This window comes from Schistocerca cancellata, chromosome 1 (genome assembly GCF_023864275.1).
Source record: "Schistocerca cancellata isolate TAMUIC-IGC-003103 chromosome 1, iqSchCanc2.1, whole genome shotgun sequence".
NCBI classification, from domain to species: Eukaryota; Metazoa; Arthropoda; class Insecta; order Orthoptera; family Acrididae; genus Schistocerca; species Schistocerca cancellata.
Genome location: NC_064626.1, coordinates 1170852334 through 1170875945, shown reverse-complemented (window position 1 = coordinate 1170875945; position 23612 = coordinate 1170852334).

Sequence of the window (23612 nt, the reverse complement as noted above, 5' to 3'; positions counted from 1 at the left end):
TTCACAACCCCCAATATTACACAGTTAATATTGGTCAATTTTTGTTAAGCCTCATTAATAGTTTGCTGCGTGGTGTGGGATCCTTACCATTTAGGATTAACGGAGGACATCGAGAAAGTGCAAAGAAGGGCAGCTTGTTTCGTGTTATAGCGCAATAGGGGTGAGAGTGTTGCTGATTAATACGCGAGTTGGGGTGGCAGTCAGTGAAACAAAGGTGCTTTTCCTTACGGTGAGATCTATTTATGAAATTTCAATCACTAACTTTCTCTTCTGAATGCAAAAATATTTTGTTGACACCCACCTATGTAGGGAGAAATGATCTTCATAATAAAATAACAGAAATCGGAGCTCGAACAGAAAGATTTAGGTGTTCCTTTCTCCCACGCGCCATTCGTGGAGTACAAAAGGCACGCCTAGTGTTGGAAGTTAGCAAAGTTTAGGCCAGTCTTGGAGGTCGAACAATTAAATGAAATGGACAATGGAAGGGGAAGCGGTTCATGTTAACTTACGTTGGTGGCCGGTTGGGACGAGCAGAGCCAGAGGCTCTACCTTCCAAAAAGATGTCTGTTCTGCTCGAGGTCTGGATTACAAGAGAGAGAAGCAAGTGTGTTCTGCACCACGGAACACTCCAGCGTCTGCACATGTGATTGGTATCCTGTGCACGCTGTTGGCTAAAACCAATGGTGTGAATTCACAAGCAGTTTCAGCAGAGGGGTCAGGGCATCTCCTGTCAGCAGCTTTAACAGGACAGAACTGCCTCAATTTTGAAATGCAAGCGACTTGTATCACATAGACACGGCATGAATTACTCTGGGAGAAAACTTGTATAGATTCCACTGGGCCTTTGAAATAAATTTCTTAAACCAATTCCCTAAAATATTCCTTGACTGGCTGCCATCGTGTACAGCTGTTTCCTCCCCGGGGATATATGCCTTTTCATCACAGGTTTGGTCCAACTCCATTCCCCCCTGCGGGGGGAGTTATTCCTGCCTGTAGATATTCCTGCCTGTTGTAAGAGGCGACTAAAAGGAGTCTCACAAGTTCCAGCCTTTATGTGATGGTCCCCTGTAGGTTTTGACCTCTATTTTTCAAAATTTTCCTGAAGAGTGAGCCAATTGAGGAAGGGCGCCTTACATGATGCATAGTGTTCATCATACACTTAGACCTCTTGCATCCTTCGTTGACGTGGATCTGCACTTCTGCTCATTCTCCAGCTGTTAGGTGAGGTCACCTTCTTGGGTGTGTTTTCCTCCATCCTCTATGCAGTATCGCTTTCTGCACTGTCGACGATAATGGACTTCTTAGCTCGTTTGCACCTGATATCCAATACAGTAGCCGGTCGGTTGTGGTGGGGCTGCCATGTATGCTGTTGGTTGTATCCCTCTGACCACAGAGGGATCTTCAGCTGATGCCTGCGCCTTTAGCTCTCCATGATGCAAGGAGTAGATGCCCGTCACCCTGGGGCTTCGGGACTCCCGGCAATGGCCATCCTGCCAGGTGGCCTTTGCTGCGGCTGGGTGGTGCCCGGGGGGAGGGCCCCTGGTCAGAGCGGGTGGCATCAGAGCAGATGACACGCCATGAAGCGTAGTTCATCATCTCTTTCTGGTGGTCATACACCAGCAGTCCCTAAGCGATCAAGGTCCAACTCCAATGCTAAGAAATACGACCACAAATCGTTCTCCCCCCTCCTCCCTGCCACACCATCGGAGGAGCACCATGCTAAGGATGGCAGCGAAACTTATTAACCCCGGTACCTCATATGTACAAGAGTTGATGGGGAATCTTTCTTGTCAATGAAACCCAATTTTTTGTTTAGAGGACAAGTTTGGGGAGGTGGAGGGCTCGTCAAAAATGCGGTCATGGTCGGTCTTGATCAAAACAGCATCACCTGCCCAGTCACGGGCACTACTTGCCTGTGACAAGCTGGGGCATGTTTCTGTTTCCATCATGTCCCATAAGAACTTAACCCTTTATTTGGCAAATGGTGAAAATAAAAACAAAAAAATTTTTTCAGTGGTTATAATTATTTATTATGCTTAAATAAGTACAATTCAGTTAGTTTTAGAAATTTTTGACAAAAATTACGAAAATTATGAAATGTTGCTTACAAGCAACATTGCCAGCAATAGACCACATTTATACATATTATAGAAAAAAAAGTGGTTGCCAATAACCTCACGCAAAAGGTTTCCTGTGTGTGAATAATTTAATTTATAAACACATTTATGCATTCCTACTGTGTAATAGAACTGTTTCATTTTCCCTTCTAGTTCTTCTTGCAATGGAATTTTTGGAAACAGTTCCTCTTTGGAATGAAGCACAATACTAGATTGCATTTTGAACACATGACTGTAGAGTATCCAGCTGGACAATAACGACAACGATCTTTGGGACCGTATATAGGCCAGTGCTCCATATTATCAAATCGGACATCTTGTCTAACAGTCAGAGCTGTTGGCTCCCTCCTCTTCTTTTGTGGTGGTGTTATGTCTATTGAGGGCCTTCCTACTGTCCTTTTCCCTGAAAACATCAAACCATTGGCAATATCTGCCCTGAATGACTTCAGTGAGGTCTTCTTGTCCAGAAATTCTTTTCAGAATACCAGCCAGGCATTTACAACACTCAGATCTAGCATAAATCCAAACAATCTCATGTACCAATGCCTAGTTTTCATTGGTACTCTGTAGAGCTCTATCAGCATACCAGCAAGATCAACTCCTCCCATATGCTTGTTGTAGTGACGTACAATACTGGGACAGGGCACATCAATTCTTCTTTTTTCATTGCTGTCCCATCGATTTACTGTTGAGAGTGGTTGGATGCCACAAAATGAGCTTGCAAATGTCACGATTTTATTGTCTGCCCACCTTACTAAAATGAGGTCTGAGTGACTGTCCGTCCTGTAGCCATAGTTGCCTCGTCCTTGTTTCAGTAACTGCTTCTCGTCTTGTAGAGGACAGTTCTTTATTCAGTTCTTCCTTATGGTGCCCTTGGACTCAATGTTTTGATTTTTTTAAAGCATGTTATAAGTGCAAGGCTGTAAAAGAAATCGTCAAAATAAACTCTGGGAGAAATATCTCTTGGAATACTTTTGCAAAGTGTAACCACAACTTGTCCTCCAATTCCAAATACTTTCTTGTCATCAGCAAGATCAGTTGTCATCCCCTTGCCAGTATAGAGAAGAAAATCATAGACAACTCCAGACACACCAGCACGAACAAAAATCATGTGTGGCTTGTTTTGAATATATTGGCGCAAATTACCTGCTCTTGTACCTTTATATGGAACCATCATCTCATCTATAGAAAATTCCGACTCTTGTTTCTGCTCACGGCAGTTCTTTACAATTGACTCAAGAACAGGTCTTATTTTGAAAAGTCTGTCAGAAGAGTTCACAGCATTCTCATTGTTCGTAAAATGCAGGTATCGGCAGAGTTTCTGAAAGCACTTCAAACTGAAAATGCTGGTGATTTTTCCACAATTCATTGACTGAGACCAATAGTCAGTGTACGAAGACATAAAAACAAGACCCATGTATATCAGAACACCGAAAAATTGTTCCATTTAATTTATATTGGTGTTTACTGACATGGTAGTTCGTTGCACAGAGTATAAGTTCGTTTCCTGCACAATTTTGTCAATTAGTTCTGAATCAAAGAATCTTCTGAAATAACCCAGTGGTGTATTGCCTTCATCAGGAAACACAGGAGAGAAACTTTCTGCCCTAGCAGTTATATCTTCCTTTACCCACATGTGACTGTTTTTGTAATTTTCTTTTTCACTTGAGTGGCACTTGCACTAGAAGGATTCACTGCAGAAGGTCTTTGCACATGTTCAGCGTCTGAGATTTCACTTCCTGAATCAGAATTAGTTTCTGGAATAACTAGGATATGGAACTGAGATTGACACTCTAGAATATAGTCTGGATCATCATCACTACAGTCTGCCAAAACTTCGAGTTCAGAGTCCTCAGATTCACTTAGATCAGACAAAGCCGGGTTTTCTGGTGGAACTACTATTCCTCTCACTTTCTTAATTTCATAAAATATTGTGGAATCCATAGCTAAAAAGCCCCTGAAAATAAAAATGTCTACTCTGTCACGCCGTAAGCATATGTAATATACGAATGACCCATGTCCCAACTATGGGCAATGTTGCTCACAGGCAACATAAAAGTTTTATAATATTTATGTAATTCTAAGCAGTATTAGATTGAAATATTTGTGCTGTAACCTTACCTCTGGGTATTTCTTGAGGAAAATCTGCTAATATTGCTGCCAATTTATTGAAATCCACTCTTTCAGATCCAAAATAAGACACCCCTGTTGCTCACACGAGGAGATCTCTGTAACACCACTGCACAAACTGCCATCTCGTGTGGAAAACCTTGAACTATTACAACAACTGGCATTCGCAGTGCTTAAAGGAATGTTGCCTGGAGGCAACAGTGCCAGTAAAAGGCACTGGGAAGTGTTTGTTGTCCCATAAGGCCAATGTAAATTTGATGTTGCTTGAGAGCAACATTGCCAAATAAAGGATTAAATACGGTCCAAGGTATCATATTTCACAGGGACCTTCTTTTGCAGTCTGACAATGAGCTGTGCACCAATTTAGAGCAGCAAGATATATTTTGTCAGGCGCATCCACTGGGGTCCGAGGTATAATCAGGTTGCCACCGGTGCTTTCATCTTGGCCTTCGAGGGTGACACATTACCCGAGAAGGTCAAGGTGATGGTCTACCACTGTAACATAAAGCCATATATCCCTCCCCTGATGCGGTGCTTTAAGTGCTGGAAGTTCAGCCATATGTCTTCACGCTGTACTTCCAGCACCACATGTCAAGATTGTGGACGTCCATCACATCCCGATTCTCTATGTGCCCTGCCTCCCGTCTGTGTCAATTGTGGAGAGCATCATTCACCTTGCTCGTCAGACTGCAGGATTTTACAGAAAGAGAGGAAAATCATGGAATATAAGACCCTGGACCGACTGACATACACTGAAACTAAGAGAAAATATGAGAGGCTACATCCTGTGCATATGACGTCAACCTACACTGCCACTACGACAACAGTTCTACCATCTTCCATTCCACTGTGTACAGTTGCCTCTGAGCCGTCAGACCCCACCTGCCCCCTTGATGGGGGAGGGGGATGCGGGGGGGGGGGGGGCACTTCCCTCCCTGTTGCTCCTACACAACCTACTTCTCAGCTGGAGAGGCATAAGTCTTCTTCGGCTCCTCTCGCCAGGAAGGGATCCCTTGGGTCACTCCCTTCCCAGGTTCCTACCAGTGGCAAAGCTGACACCTGCCAGTGGCTGAAGCAACCACAGGTAGCTGATCGTAGATCTTTACGGTCCTCCTCAGTCCCTGAGACTGAATCAGTGAAGCCCTCCCATCTGGACAAACCCAAGGAGCATCAAGAGAGACCTTAAAAGAATAAGACCTCCTAGAACCGAAGCACTGCAGTGGCACCCACACCACCACTGCCTACAAGCTCTGTGTCTGAGGATGAGGTTGAGATTCTGGTGTCCGCTGAGGACCCAGATCTTGCTGGTCCCCCAGACACAATAGATGTCAATCACACAGGTACTCCTCTCGTAGCAGCAGGTGACCCTGAGGCATAGACTGCCTCATTGTGTTTCATGCTTTCCCAGTCCCACAATCATGTAATCCTCCAGTGGAATTGTGGCGGTTTTTTCCACCACCTGGCTGAGCTGTGGCAACTGATCCTGCATTATACCTGCTTTCTGCATTGCCCTCCAGGAAACCTGGTTCCTGGCGATGCGGACCTCTGCCCTCCACGGCTATAAGGGATATTACAGGTACCATAGCGACTATAATAGTGTGTCAGATGGAGTTTGCGTTTATGTCCTGAACTCAGTACGTTGTGTACCTGTGCCCCTTCAAACCACTCTTGAAGCTGTGGCTCTCAGGATAAGGATGACACAGGAAATAACCGTCTGCAACGTCTTCCTCCAGATGGTGCAGTACCTCTGAACGTATTGGCTGCACTGATTGATCAACTCCCTAAACCTTTCCTACTTTTGGGGGATTTTAACACACATAACCCTGGTGGGGTGGCGCCATGCTTACTGGTCAAGGTAGAGAGGTCAAAACGAAATGATCATATGGCATTTATTGGCCAGGATATACCCTTCGGGGTTTGGCCTCCGTATTGCAAGTCGTATTTTTAGTTGTTGCCACTTCAGCGACTTGGTGTCGATGATGAAAATGATGATGGACACACAACACTCAGTCCCCTGCTGGGAATTGAATCCGGGCCTACTTGTGTGGTAGGTGGTAACACTACCGTTGCACTATGGAGGTGGATAGGTAGGTCGAAAATTTACTTTCACAACTCGACCTCTGTCTCTTAAATACAGATGCCCCCACACATTTCAGTGTGGCACATGGCACAGGGCAGGAAGGCGCTGGAGGCAGGTCACTAGGCTCCTCCATGCCCTGCCGGCCCATTTGATGGTTCACAGTAAGCGACAATGCCCTGGGGAGCAGGGCAGGCTGGAACAGCCTGTTGTGTGTTGTTGTTGTTGTTGTTGTTGTTGTCTGACTCACGATTGGCACTCACGCGTGCAACGTGCAAACAAACCAGTTATCATTCAATTACTGTTTTCTAAGTAGTCGGGAAGACCGGAAGAGTAGTTTTAGTCATACAAATTTTATTTGATGGGATTTTTAAAAACTAGGCTCAGTCAAGTTCTAACATGAAATTAAGTATTCTTAGGATTTTTAAAAATGAGTTACAATCAGGTTCTTACATGAAATTAGATATTTTAAGTACTATAAAATTACAAGTTTTGATAAAATATTTGTGTAATTCTTAGCTGGGAAGACCACGAGAGAATACTAGTCACAAAAATTTTTATTTAATTAGATTTTTAAAATTTATGTATAATCATGTACTAATCTGAAATTAGGTATTTTTAGGTACTATAAAACTAGCTTTTTCGATCATAAATTGGCGTAATTCATTTATGTACAACTTTTATTGCCTTTATTTAATGAGGAACAAAATAGATTTTGCCTAAAATCTGAGGTCTAGTTATCGCTTCCACTTTATTTGATCTTAAGTCTTCCAAAGCTCTTTTAAATTCTGATTCTAATACTGCATCCCTATCTATGTTATATTGACTCCTATTTCTTCTTGTGTCATGTCATCAGACAAGTCTTTCTCCCCCTTCCCCACCCCCACACACCCCTCCTCCCTCCTGCATAGTGGCTTTCAGTGTTCTCTTTCCACTTATCCACTCTTTACTTTATATTTCTCAGTAGGATTCCTATTGCAGTCTTAATGTTAGCATCCTTATTTTTAATTTCACTGTAAGTTGTTTTGACTTTTCTATATGCTGAGTCAGCCCTGACAATCATTTTAATATTAACATTATCAAAGCCAGTGACCCAGCAAGGGAAAAATCTTTTGTTAGTGATGTGGAAAGAAAGGTTCTTAATAAGGTTTCACAGAGGACACTGCCAGAGACACATGACTGTGTCATCCAGCAGGAAGACACAGTGAGTGTTTGTGGTGAGTCATTAAAATTTTCTGAATGTGCAATAGTGGGACCTTTTAATGTGTATGAAAGTGAAAGGTGAGGTCAGCCAGTCAGTAAGATGTTCTTTAATGGGACTCTAGACTAGTGTTGACTAACTGCAATGCTGTTACTTGTAGCTGTGTAACTTCATAAGAAACCACATGTTAAGAAAAGGACTTACCTTAGATTTTAATTGTTAACATATATTGTTGTACCACAAAATATTTAATGACAAAGTACAGCCAACATTCCATTGACAATTTATTCCACTTTTTAGTAGTGGACAAGGGAAGTAATTAATTTTGGTTATCTTCTATTAATTCATAAGTACAAGGGTTGACTGAAAAGTAATGCCTCCACCTTCGTAGCTCTTAAACAGCTGGCAGCATTGGTATGCGGCAGGTACTGGCTTGTTGCGTAGCCTCTTCTCTATGGCTCCAGGTGGCGGGAATGGCTGTGTTGTTAGAGTGTAAAATATGGAACCCTGCACAGACAATGCGATTTAAGCAACGTGCAGTCTTTGAATTCTTGACAGCAGAAGGTGTCATCACAAATGAGATTCATCAGAGAATGAAAGTAGTTTATGGTGATTGTGTTGATGTGAGTACTGTGCGTCGTTGGGTGTGTAAGTTTAAAGATGTAGAGGCAGGAACATCTGACCTCCATGACAAACAAAGAGTTGGACGTCCTATGACAGCAACCACCGTGTTTCACAAGCAAAACGTTGACAGATTGATTCAGGATGATCGTCGTATCACTCAGAGAAAAATTTCGAGCACAATCAGCATTTCACAAGAATGTGTGAGTCATGTTTTCCTGCAGCATGACTGTGTCAAACCACACACTTCACATGCCACCACAGCAGAACTTCAGAGACTGACTCTCACGACCGTACGGCATCTTCCATACAGTCCAGATTTAGCACTGTCTGACTTCCATCTGTTCCTGATAATGAAAGACAGTCTATGGGGATATCATTATGCTTCTGATGTGAAGACATTGAGCGAACGGTGAGATTGTGGTTGCGGAAACAGTGTGTCGACTTCTTTTGTGACAGCTTCAGAAAACTTGTTCCATCGTTGGCAGAAATGTATCCAATTGCTGGTGATTATGTGGTAAAATGAATATTGGTAATTAAAGATCACATTCTAAGGATTATTTCTGTATTTGATTTATTAATATATTCCCATCCGAACCCAGTTAATGAAGGTGGAGGCATTACTTTTCATTCAATACTTATGATTCGACTGCGATTGGGAGCATATAATTTTTCTTCCTCCTCCTCCTCCTCCTTTCCTGTTCCTCTGTAGGTTTGGCATTGTTATGTGAATTGAGACAATGTGAGTGACAATGGATTGGCAGATGCCCATCCTGATGCCACTCCCCACCCCCTCTCCAGGGCAGGATCTGTGTAGTCCATCTATTTATGTCTAGAATAAATCTCTTGTTAAAGTGGGAGAATGTTTTCTAAAAGTTTAAGTAGTGAGTAACTGAGGTGGAATGTGGGTACAGCTTGATATTTAACTAGCTGGATGTGGGAAACTGCCTAAAAATGACATCCAGGCTGGCTGGATCACGATCCCTGAGTAAGCTTCAGTCTGAGGCAGGTTCATATTTCTGAATCCCAAAAGTGGTGTGTTAATGCACTCAGCTCTCCAGTTGGCTAATGAGAAGCATATATACTTGTGAAAAATTTTGCTCAAGTTTCCTGTGTTAGTAGTATTGTCTAATGTTGGATTATTATGCTCTTCAAGTGTTCATGTTCTAGTGACATATTTTATCATGTAATCTTCCTTTTCTTACAGAAACTTGCTTTTCATCTGGAAGAACTGAACCAGAATAATATCTTGCACCGTGAAATAGTTCAACTTTCTCCCTTATTTCTTAAGTTGTTTGGTGATGATTTTGTAAACCACTCCAGCAGAAAAGTGAAAGTGCTTGTTGCTGCATGTATTGCATACTTGTTACCAGGATGTATTCAGATGCTCACATCTTCAGATCATTTTATGGTTTGTATTGATTGATGGTAATTTATTGATTTGTTGCAAACATATTTAGAAAAAGTGGGAACTTGTTTTTTCTTTTGATGATGACAAATTTTCATTTCGCAATGAAAAATAATTTGTATATTAGTAACAAATTGTTTTTATGTTGCTTGTTACTTAACATACCCAGATTTATCTATGTGAAATTACTTGGAAATTAGCCCAGTAGTTGGCCCTATTTAGGGCTGACCAATTTACATCGGTCAGTATGAAAAAGGGAAGAATTTTGATATCCTCTACCCTCAAGAGAATCCACGCTGGTACTGTGGGGCAAAGGTTATTGAACGTTTATTTTCTTTGGTCCTTGTACATATGCTAATGAGATGCTAATTTCTCATAAGTACAATTGCTACAGAAACTGTTTGATAATCCCCCCCAAAATATGTGAGCTGTGAAAGGAAGTTAAGTAATGATCACGAAATGTGCCATGCTGTAACAAATAAATTTATTTCTGTAAGGACAAAATTTAAAAAAACAGAATATTACTCACACGTTGTATAAAAATCATGAACATGGGCAAGAATTTGTGGGCAATAGACACCTTTATTCCTAGTATGACTATAGCAAATGTGGTATGGACTCTACTGTGAGTTGAGGGCTGTTTATACTAACCCAGAAATTGTGTAACTCAAAACGGCAATTCTTGCACGTAGAAAAGCCATGGCTTTCGATGGAAACAGAGAGGTGCTGACTTTGACTACTGCAGAGAGCAGCAAGTTAGCAAGTGGTGCTAATGTAGCTCAGAGTTCCCTACATGCTGGTGCCTCATCTTTACCAAATCTGCAGATATATGACAGAAAGCATAGGGGAGTTATGTAGGAATTTTGCAAAAGAGGATCAGGTAGCGATTTTGGGTGGAGCAGGGAATCACCTTGATAGGGATGGGGAATATGATGTAGGTGGTGACCTGGTAAAGATAGCTACTCAAACTGATGGCACTAATGTGCATTTTGTGCAGCTGTTTCAGTCTCATGATCGGCCTCATCTTAATGTGGCTGTTAGGTGTGTTACCATGAGGCTGGAGAAGGCACCGATGGCATAGAGCATGGGTCACATTACAGTAGCCAGTTGAGTCTATCAGTAGATCGGGTTTCACTAGACATGTGCTGCATCTCAGTAGGTATGGGAAGAGGAGGCTGGCAAATCTTATGATAGTGTAGTGGGTGGTGGTGGGATCACTCTCAGAAAAATTCCTGTAGTAGTTGGTGTTAGTGCTGCACCTTTTTTAGATTTAAATCAGCTGGTAGGTATACCTGCTTAAAGGAAGTCCCTCTAATTAAGGAATCACCTTCAGAGTATGTGGCAAGCAAATAGAATAACTAATTCACAGGATAAAATTAAAACCATATAGTCAGTTGTGAAGGAAGTGTCTGTTCAGCAGCACAAGGTCGACGATATAAGGTCAGTCCGTAGTAAGAATATTTCTGTTACTGATAAATCAGATATATGTACAGTATTTAACAATCATTTTCTGAGCATTGCTGGCGAATTAATTAAAAATTTAGTTTCTAACAGGGACTCATATAACTCTCTTGGCAAATGCCTTTCTGAGATTGATGTCTGAAATACTCCTCTGTGATACAGACAAGGGGGAGATTAAGTCAATAATTAAATCACTGAAGACTAAGGACTCTCATGGATAAGATGGAGTGCCTAGCAGAATATTAAAGTACTGTGCTGCACGTGTTAGCCCTGTATTTAGCTATATTTGTAATTTTTGCTTTAGGAACGGTCAGTTTCCTGGACGATTAAAGTACTCAGTAGTAAAGCCACTTTATAAAAAGGGAGAAAGGGATAATGTAGACAACTTTAGACCTATTTCTATGCCATCAGTGTTTACTAAAGTTATTGAAAAGGCTGTGTATGTAAGGATAATTGATCATTTTATATCATATAATTTGCTGTCGAATGTACAGTTCGGCTTTAGAAGTAGTGTAACAATTGAAAATGCTATATTCTCTTTTCTCTGTGAGGTACTGGATGAATTAAACAAAAGGTTTCGAACACTAGGCATATTTTTTGACTTACCTGAGGCGTTTGATTGTATTGATTACGAAATATCACTCCAGAAGTTGGACTATTACTGAGTATGGGAAGCAGCTCACAATTGGTTCACCTCTTACTTTAACAACAGACAGCAAAAGGTCATTATTCATAGTGTTCAGAATGGCTGTGATATGGGGTCTGAGTGGAGTTTGGTCAGTTGGGGGATCAGTGTTGGGGCCACTCCTGTCCCTTATTTATATAAATGATTCGCCCTCTAGTATTACAGGTAATTCTAAAATATTTCTGTTTTCTGATGGCACTAGCTTGGTAGTAAAGGATGTTGTGTGCAACATTGGCTTGGTTTCAAATAGTGCAGTGTGTGACTTAAGTTTATGGCTTGTAGAAAATAAACTAATGCTAAATCAGAGTAAGACTCAGTTTTTACATTTTCTAACATACATTCAAACAAAACCCGACAAAATTTAATTTCACAGAATGGGCATATGATTAGTGAAAATACACAGTCCAAATTTTTAGGTGTTCAGATAGATAATAAACTGTCGTGGAAAGCCCACGTTCAGGATCTTGTTCAAAGACTTAATACTGCCATTTTTACTATTCGAATGGTATCTGAAGTAAGTGATTGTTTGACACGCAAATTAGCCTACTTTGCTTATTTTCATTCTCTTTTGTCTAATGGTATTATATTTTGAGGTAACTCTTCCCATTGTAAAAGGTTACTTTTGGCTCAGAAATGGGCAGTTCAGTGGGGTAAGTTTGTGAACCTCTTGTCGATCCCTGTTCACTAGTGTGGGTATCTTGTCATTGGCCTCTCAATATACACACATAAATAAAAGTTTTGCATCACCTCGGTTTCAAGAGTTCTGAAGCCTGTACAGAAAATTGGAATAGCGATGAACATAAACATCATTTCCGCCCTTTTTATTGCTCATGAAAACCACACATTACTTGTCGTACCACTATACAGCGAGATCTTCAGAGGTGGTGGTCCAGATTGCTGTACACACTGCTACCTCTAATACCCAGTAGGATGTCCTTTTGCATTGATGCATGCCTGTATTTGTCATGGCATGATATCCACAAGTTCATCAAGGCACTTTTGTTCCAGATTGTCCCACTCCTCAATGGCGATTCGGCGTAGATCCCTCAGAGTGCTTGGTGAGTCATGTTGGCCATAAACAGCTCTTTTCAATCTATCCCAGGCATGTCTGATAGGGTTCGTGTATGGAGAACATGCTGGCCACTCTAGTTGAGCAATGTTATCCTGAAGGAAGTCATTCACAAGATGTGCACGATGGGGGTGCGAATTGTCGTCCATGAAGACAATTGCCTCGCCAGTATGTTGCCGATATGGTTGCACTATCGGTCGGAGAATGGCATTCACTTATTGTACAGCTGTTACGGCGCCTTCCATGACCACAAGTGGTGTATGTCAGCCCCACATAATGCTAATATTTGCTAATTGTCCATACAAACTAACCCATATACATAAAAGTCTAGAAGATTTATTTAAAATTGATAAAAAAAGAGTTACACAGTGTATTGGAAATACAATCCCCCTTCTTAAAAAAAAACATACATTTATGTGAAATAACAATCTTTGGTGGCAGTCTTTGCTAACAATTTACAAATCTCTGTCACAGCACAGATGTAGTTGACAGGTGCTTGAGTACATTACCCAGCACCTATGGTCTCTTGTAAGTTGACTGTTCCAGCATGGTACAACCATACAGCAGTGAGGGGAGTGGACCCACTCACATCTTTCAGTTTACTCTCTAGAGTTCTCATTACATGCTTCAACAGATGGGTAACTTCCTGTCTAGCATTCACATCAAATCCTGAAACCTCGCTTCCTGAGCACAGGGTCCCGGGTTTGATTCCGGGCAGGGTCAGGGATTTTCGCCTGCCTCGAGATGACTGGGTGTTTGTGTTGTCCTCATCATTTCATCTTCATTCATGAAAGTGGTGAGTTTGGACTGAGAAAAGGTTGGGAATTTGTACGGGCGGTGATAACCGCACAGTTGAGCGCCCCACAAACCAAAACATCATCATCATCAAATCCTGAAACATTGTTTTGTGTACTAAATATGCTGTTCAATACCTGCTTCACATCACACAAGATAAGCTCTCCCAGTTCATTTTCCAAAGTCAGTTATGTGGGATTTATGTCAGGTGAAATTAAAAATTGTTCACGTATGAAACTTCAATAAACAGAGTTAAATGCAATAAAAAAAAATGATGGACCAATAAGGTGTCTTACCTACGCTAAGATACTATTCCTAATTTTTACAGCACAAATTATAAACATTGTCCCATTTCAAAATTGCAAAAGGATCTACTCATTTAGTCTTTGGCATATATGTATCAAATTCTGAAGCACAAATCTATTACAGAACATAATTATATAGTGTATCATAGATTTTAACTTAGTCTATAGATAAGATGGAACTCTAGGAATCACATCATCTTACATACTAAATTCCAGACAAACAAAACACAATTATATAGTTTTATGATTCTACAAAGAGGTTTAAACTCTGTCAATGGAGAAGATATTACTTTAGAAATTACATGATCTTACATACTAAACTCATGACAAACGAAATGCAATTAAATAGTCTTGTAAATTGACTAATGAAGCGTATATTTTCTTCTAGACTAGGGATCAGTAAGCATCCATGTTCATAGGTCTTGTCGTCAATACTAAACGTTAACAGTACTTGACGTTTTACATAATTGCTTTGCTTACCAGCAACTCCTCCTATCCTTACACATGCAATGCACATTTCCACAAAATTCTTACTATATTGGCACTCGTCTCTATCCCACAAATCAGGCTACATGTATCAATCAAACAGTTCCCTTCCCACTGATAAATCTTAATCTTGATGTAAAGACACCCAAAATCTGAAAAGACACCCAAAATCTGAATCATCATCTCTGTTATTATACACTTCATGTAAAAGATTACTTTCTATTTCATCAGATGCTGCATCCACACTGTTTTTGCAGGGTTTTATCAACTTCACTGTTATTGTAACATTACTTTGATTACTCATGTTGTCAGGTAAAGATGGAACACACTGAATGGATTCCATAGCACAACTAATATCACTTATTACAGAAGGAACACAAAAAAATGGCCACCAAGAGCTGTTGCAGGATGAATTGATTCACGGATCCAGTTATATGGCTCCTTCCGTGTATAGTGATTTTACGACTATGACGGGTAGGGCCTGAAGATGGCATCAATATAATGCCAAAACTGGTAGCACATAGAAGTTCATAAAATAAAATAAATTTCTACAATACATACGGCTGTTGGTAAATTATTGCATCAAGAACTAGAAATTTTGTCTCTGTTGTATTGTATCTTCCTACAGTCACTCAACTTTGACACCTTACCATACACCGCAGTATTGTCAGCAAACAACCACAGATTGCTGCCCATGCTGTCCTCCAAATCATTTATGAATATAGAGAATAGTAGCAGTCATATCTCACTTCCCTGGGGCATTCCTGATGATTCTCTTGTCTCTGACTGACGAACGTTTGCCATTGAGGACAACATAATGGTGTCTATAACTTAAGAAGTCTTCGAGGCAATCGCGTATCTGTGAATGTACACCATATGCTTGTACCTTCTTTAACAGCCTGCAATGGGACACAGTGTCAAACGCTTTCTGGAAATCTAGAAATGTGGAATCTACCTGATGCCTTTCATCCATAGTTCGCAGTATATCATGTGAGAAAAGGGCAAGCTGAGTTTTGCATGAGCGATGCTTTCTGCCAAGCTGATTTGTAGACATAAGCTTCTCGGACTCAAGAAAATTTTTTATATTGAAACTGAGACTATGTTCAAGGATTCTGCAGCAAACCAGTGTTAGGGATATCGGTCTGTAATTTTGCAGATTCATTCATTTGCCCTTGTTATACATGGTGTCCTTTGCGCTTTTTTCCAGTCGCTTGGGAATTTGTGCTGGGCTACAGGTTCATGATAAATGCAAGCTAAGTAAGGGGCCAGTGTCGTAGAATGCTCTTCGAAAAACCAATCTGGGATTCCATCTGGTCCTAGTGACTTGTTTGTTTTCAACTCTTTCAATTGTTTGTCTATGCCAGGGACGCTTATTACTATGTCATCTATATGTTATCCATGCCTGTACTAGTTTGCTTTTTATGTTCTCCTTGCTTCATCCCTCATGGGTTACTTGACTTCTGAGGTGGTAGACTTCTTTAACTTTGTCAACTTCGTGTTCACCAATTTTGATGTTAAGTTTCTTGCTGTTCTCATTCCTGCTACTTCTCTTGACTTCCGTCTTTTTCTGGTTTACTGTCAGTCCATAGATGGTTCATTCCGTTCAGCAGATCCTGTAATTGTTTTTCACTTTCACTGAGGATAGAAATGTCATCAGTGAATCTTAATATAGATAGCCTTTCAGCCTCAATTCTCATCCTGCTCTTGAATGTTTCTTTCATTTCTAATGTTGCTTCTTTGATCTATAGATTGAAAAGTAGAGGTGAACGATTACATCCCATTCATACATCCTTTTTAATCCAAGCACTTTGTTCTTGGTCTTCCAATCATATTGCTCTTTCTTGGTTCTTGTACATATGATATATCATCCATCTTTCCTTATATCTTACTCCTATTTTTCTCAGAACCATCTTTTCCCTCTGTCTTAGTTCTATTTTTCTCAGAATTTTGAACATCTTGCGCCATCTTACATTGTCAAATGCTTTTTGCAGATTGATAAATCCTATGAATGGTTTCTGGTTTTGCTGCAGTCTTGCTTCCATTATGCAGTGCCTCTCTGGTGCCCTTACCTTTTTTAAAGTGAAACTGTTCATCATCAAACGCACCGTCAATTTTCTTTTGCTGTCTTCTGAATTGCGTGGATAATACTTTTTTGGAAGTAAGATGTTTTGTCACCAGTTTCATGCAGTCCACATACCATCTTGAATAGTCATTTAGTTGCCAGTTCTTCCACTGATGAAATTCTGATGGGATGTTATCTATCCCTTCTGCCTTATTTGATTCTAAGTCTTCAAAAGCTCGTTTAAATTCTGATTCTAGCACTGGATCTCCTCTCTTCCATTTTGACTCCAACTTCTTCATGTCATCAGACAAGTTCTCCCCTTCATAGATGCTTCCAATGTTCTTTTTTCTCCTATTTTCTCTATCATCTGCATTTAACAGTGGAATTCCCATTGTTCTCTTATTGTTACTACCCTTGCTTTTAATTTCACCAAAGATTGTTTTGACTTTTCTGTATGCTGAGTGAGTCCTCCCGACACTAAATTCTGTTCAGATTTCTGCCTATGTTCTAACTACATAGAAGAGAAATTAAAAATTTCCACTGGAAGCTGATCTTCAAGTCAGAATAAAGATAGGTGTGTATTGGCTGTTAATTAAATAGCAATAGTGTCAATTTTTTTTATTAATAATTCGTACCATTGTGTATTTTATCATTCATTGAGACTGTGTATGAGAACTTGTAATGAGGTAGCAGATCATAATGTTACATGGTCAATGTTCCATTCATCTACAGTAATGATGACATCCATAGATTTGTGTGTTTTGGAGGCATATTATGGGCTTGAAGAAATGCCTCTGTCATCGAAAGTGTATGTGTAAAGAGAGCACTGTCTATGCTTGAAACATTACTCTAGTTCTGTGCCAGGTATAAAGTAAAATTAATACACGGAACACAAGTCCCACTAAAAACAAATTATTTTTATTTATTTCTCAGCCACAGAGTTATTGCACTTAGCCACCATCAGAAACACACAGTGTTGTTACAGTAAACACATAAGGAAGTGACTAAGGAAACACACACACACACACACACACACACACACACACACACATTGTGACCATTACAAAAAGTTCTGTCACTTCTCCTGATTCCATCTGAGAGATAGTAGGCAGGAGCTTTTGAAGGATTGCGATATAGAGCAGAGCTAAAAAATGTGCCATGGTAAGCCAAGGGAGAAAACCTCTGAGACATTTAGAAGCTTCATAGGGATACTGGTGGATTAGGCTGCCAATTGTGATAATTAATGCAAGCATACTAAGATTGTTAGGAAATTAGTTAGTTGATTGTTCATGTCCCATAATCATTCGTAATGATAAATAGCAATGATGTAGAATGAGTCATTGTACATTCAAATCACAAATTAACTTGTTAGTATGGCTACATGCTGAACATTTCTAAGACGTAAAAGAAAAATACAGATATAAGTTAGTAATTTCTACCAACCATCTTCTGCACATTACAGTAATAGAAATTATTAAACATTGTTGAGGAGAAAATTTTTCATTTTGTTTTCAAATTTTACTTTACTGTCTGTCAGGAATTTTGTATCACTGGGTAAGTTGCCAAATATTTTAGTTGCAGCACTGTGCACCCCTTCTTGTGCTAAAGACAACCTTAATGTGGAGTAATGAATGTCATTTTTCCTTCTAGTATTGTAATTATGTAAATAATTGTTCCTTTTGAACTGCTGTGGATTATTTACAACACTTCATGAGTGAAACTCCTTAAATTGATGTGTACAAGATTATCATGGGTGAACACCACATATTCTTCTTACAGCACATATTCTTCTTACAGCACATTTTTGAGCAATGAGGACTTTTTAAAGATGAATTACTTGCATGAAAATATGCTAAGTATGTCAACTTACTGATTTGTCTCTCCCTAAGATTTGCAATGATCTTAGTACAAATGTGGCTGAACTAAGTTGTTTAAGGAGTTCCAAAATGTGTTTCTTCCTGTTTAAATTCTTGTTGATATGAACACTTAAGCATTTTAAAGTTTCTACCCTATTATTGTTTGAAACTTCCTGGCAGATTAAAACAGTATGCCGAACCAAGACTCGAACTCAAAACCTTTGCCTTTCACGGGTAAGTGTTCTACGATCTGAGATATCCAAGCACGACTCAAGACCCATCCTCACAGCTTTATTGTTTCCTCTTTGTGCGTTACACTTACCAATGGTGTAGTACCATTAGATGTGCAGAACTGAATACATTATGTCTTTTTAAAATTGAGGGTGAGATCATTTGCAGAAGACCAGTCAATGATACTTTTAAGAACACTGTTTACCATTGCTTCTGTTCCCATATATATGTTTGGAAAGATTACAATACTAGTGTCAACCGCAAAAAGAATTAATTTTGTTTGTTGTGTATTAGATGGGAGATTGTTTAAATACATAAGGAACAATGGTGACTTTAAGGTTGAGCCTTAGGGCGGGGAACCCCCATTGTGATTTCTCCCCAGTTAGGATAATGGCCCTGGACTACACCGGTTGAATTAGTAAGTACAACTTCATGCATTCTTTTGGTAAGATACGACATTATCCATTGGTTGGCTATACAATCAGTCCCAAAAACTTCAATTTATGTAGGAGGATACTATGATTCACAGAGTCAAAGGCCTTAGACAGGTCACAGAAAATACCAGCCGGCAGCCATTTTATTGTTTAATGCTTATAAAATCTGGTGAGTGAATATGTAAATGGCATTCTCAGTAGAGCAACTTTTGTGAAATCCAAGCTGTGATTTGCTGAGGATATTATTGTGCTCAGGTTAGGTACTGTTCTAGGATGCACCACCTTCTCAAAAATTTCGAAAAATGTCAGCAGTGAAACAGGTTGTTAGTTACTGACATCTCTCCTATTATATTTCTTATGGAGGGCTTCGACAACAAAAAATGTGCAACTGGGACTAAAAAATAAATGGTATATTAGAGTTGTTTTAAATGCTTAGATTTTTCCATTGCAAATTTAGCCATTGTGGTTTGCTAGGTCCCAACTTAAAACATCATGCTTTGTTGCTCTAAATTTCTTTGACCAAGTGACATCCTTCAGTAAGTAATTAAGCCATTAATTAGAATTAGCTAAAATTGTCATAAGTAATTATAAATCTAAATAACATGCCGTTTCATGTAAATGGATTATTCCCAAAGCAGATACATAACATGGTTTCATGATCTTTTGTATTTTCCTAAACCACCACATATTTTGTAAACTAGATTACTATCATAACCTATAGTCCATCTGAGTTAACAAAATCTAACTGAACCAAAACGCTGTGTACGAAATCATATGATGTTCCTACATGTTTTGATATAGATCACCCAACCCCAAAATATTCAGTGCGTGAGCAATCGAGTGACAACTGTGTAACATACTTGTGCCTCAACATTTAAACTTCAGTAAAGTGTTTGATTTTGTATGAACTTCTTTTGAGCATGAGCACACTGTTTCAGTACTCTATTAATACTGTATTCAAAAAGGACTGTGATTTCATAGTGTGATAATGTTGTAAAGGCCACTGTTGTATATAGTAAAGTGGAGGTACCTACTTGCATGTAACATTTGACATAAAACTGGCTCTACTCATTGCAATGTTTACAGTGATGATAAATGTGGGGAAGGACATCTCATCTGAAAATTTATCTAGTGTACAAAATTAGTAAAATTTCTGGATGTCAATTGATAGCTGTTCAACAAGACTTTGATCACACAGACTCGGAGGGCTTAATGGACAGTGCAGGTAGGCACTGTCGCAAAGTGACTAAGGGCTCTCATTCTCAAGTACTAATTAATCTAGGTATTTAAGAGTAGTGCCTCAAGACACCTACATAGTTTCTAACAGTAATACTTGCGTTACTGTGTTAAATGTTAAACTTTATGTCTCTGAATATGTAAATTAAGACAGTTTAAAATCTTTAAATTTGATCAAATTATTAAGAGAAATTCGGAAATAAATTTTTTGCTGGCACTGAATGCCATTAGAAAGGCAACCTGCTACTGGGACTGTGCACTTCGAACCATGACGAGTGAATTTGGTAAGCTGTTTAGTAATATAGATGCATTCACCATACCTTCATGAGATTCATGATATTCCTTTAGCCACAAATATCTTAATTTCAATTGGCACAGGATGAGATTTTTGAAGGGACATGTTCATGTGTCTAAACAATACTGAAACTGAAACCATACACACAATGTCTGGGATCTCATTGTGCCTCATGTAAAATACAGTGTAGTGCTTCGAGAATTTCTGCATAAATTCTAGAACCACTTGGTCTTCTTCCGTCTTGAACACACAATGTTTTAAATAGAAGTGTGAGAGATATGAATCCGACCTACTGCACATTGCATGTTTGTGTTTGTGCAGATCTAAAAACAGTCACGAGCAAATTGTGGACGTGGCGGCCATCAAGTACCTGCTGTACGATCCATAGAGTTTCAGTGTATGTGTAAAGAAGAACAAGGAATAGAATGAAATTTTCACTCTACAGCGGAGTGTGCGCTGATATGAAACTTCCTGGCAGATTAAAACTGTGTGCCAGACCGAAACTTGAACTCAGGACCTTTGCCTTTCGCGGACAAGTGCTCTACCAACTGAGCTACCCAAACACGACTCACGTCCCGCCCTAACAGCTTTACTTCTGCTAGTACCTCGTCTCCTACCTTCCAAACTTTACAGAAGCTTTTCTGCGAGGAGAGCTTCTGTAAAGTTTGGAAGGTAGGAGATGAGGTACTGGCAGAATTAAAGCTGTGAGGGCGGGGCGTGAGTCGTGCTTGGGTAGCTCAGTTGGTAGAGCACTTGCCAGCGATAGGCAAAGGTGATGAGTTCGAGTCTCGGTCCGGCACACAGTTTTAATCTGCCAGGAAGTTTCAAGAACAAGAAATGTTTATGCATTGTTCTGTGCTTTTAGTGACTGTGATGATTGTTAAGGACAGATGATGAAATGAGGTTAGACTTTCAAGTAATTAAAGTGTTGGGCTTGATGGAAGCAAGACATGTTCATAAATTATGTGGTTGTTAAACCAGTGATGGAGTCTAATGCGAGACGAATCGGTTGACTTGCAAACTTCTGAATGTTTATGTGAGAGATGGTGAATTTGTTCTTTGTGGAAGTTGAAATATACCAAAACTAAACTAAAAGTATTCTGCGAGTATCTAATTGTTTCATGAGTAAAGAGATAGATAGATAGCTAGATAGATAGATAGAGAGAGAGAGAGAGAGAGAGAGAGAGATTATTCTTCGGAGAAGTAGTTTTAGGAGATTGAAGTGGCCGACTATCCAGAGAGGAAGATCGGCTGTGCATGCCAAGTAAGTCATCTAATGTGAAAGAGGTGTGAAGTTGGCAAATCAGCTCCACCTCGATTCTTGGCAACGAGATTGTTAGAGCATGGCGAACATGACAGGACTCGAAAAAACGGGAATTTTGAGAAGAAATCGAAGAAGAAGATATGTGTTGCCGTAGCAACCAGATATAACAAGACAAGAGAACTGTTTTGTGTAATTGGATTAAGTCCAAAAATCAAATGGAAAAATTTGCGGATGCAGCAAAAGGGAAGACGCTAGGAAGTGATAACGTTAAAAGAACGGAAAGAAGACCTCGACGTATTAGACTAAGAAGAGATATGATGAGTATAATTAAACTACAAAGATCTTGTGGGGGGAGTATACAACTCTCACACATACCGCGGCGACGCTGATGCAGAAACAACATCCGGTGCCACCGGCACCAGTTGCAGTTCACTCATGCTGATCTGCTTCCACAGCTGCCTACCGACACCGACACCAACGTCTGACGCCACCAGCTTGCTGTTCACCAGTGCTGACTGGCCCTTACATCCGCTTACCTACGTTGTGAGAATTCTATGCCAGAGGCGCAAAATAGAACTTTAGTACCTTAGCAAGAAGGGATACAAACAGTAGAGAGACTTTTATTGGTGTTGTGGGCGTCACTGCCAAATGTAGATGTTGGCGTGTGGTGGAGGAATGTTGGACGTGGATGGAAACTGTCAGGATGCGCCATATTAAAACGCTGCTGTGATCTTCAAGTATTTTATTATTCCCAGCTACAATGCCGCGTTCCCCTCTGTCTGCGTCACAGGGTCCTATGATGCTTAGGATGCCACTTCGCTGCCTGCAAAACGGCTTGGCGCGGAAGGGATACCTCAGTGACCCATGCAACGTACTGCGGCGTGCCGGCCGTGTACAGCCACGGTGTTTTGACGACATCAGGATGTACCGGCAGCTGACTTGATGACCTTCATCCCCGTTGCCTCCGCGCCGCTCGCTGGAGCCGCAGGGTGGCCCACTGTGTGCTTCATCGCCGCCGTGGTTAAGATCGCGGCGACAACAAGCGCCTGCGATCTGACAGCCAAATCTGCGGCCCTTGCCTCGGGATGCCTCCGGCATGTGTTGGGAGCCAAGAAAACTGCCCGTGGTGGCAAGACGTCGAGTGGCCTGCTGCTGGCTGACTAAGGACCCCGCTTTGGCCTCAGAGGGTCAAATGAGCGACCCGCTGTGGACTGGAACGCTGGTGCCCCATCTGCTGTTGCGTGTAGCTGGTGGTGTGACACGGCCCACTGTCCAGGAGAGCTGCCACACAAGAATCCCCTTGTTAGAAAACCGGCACCTATTTATATACGGCTGTGCGCCTCTGATTTGCTAACGCTCCGCTCAGAGTCGTGTACTGATAACACCTAGGTTGGGCCAGTGGGCCACTTCTGCCTGTAACTTGCGCCATGCAAACCACTGAGTTTACTCTTTTCAGTGGTCTACGGTCCTTTGGCCTCCATTCTACTTCGCAACCGCTGGTAAGCGTAACTTACTGTCAAAAGGCCCGCGCTTGGCTGTAACTTGTGCTCTCGGAAATATTGCACCAAATCTAACTTTTTCCTATGTTAAATGGTGGTGCTGCTACAGTGTAGTGATTATACTTAGAGTTAATTCGTTAAATGATTACTAGATCTAAAACTAATAGGAATATGGATAATACACAGAGAACTGGGGAAACTTCAGAATCAGCCATGACTATGAAAGTGAGTAAGGAAGTGCCAGACCGGCCTGAATTAGTAAATGTAATCAAAGCCCAAAGTGCAGATTCAGCGGCTTTAAGAAAGGAACTAAATGCAGCTTTAAATGCTCAAAGTCTTAAGTTAGATTCAGTGAATACTCAATTAAATAATAAATTGGA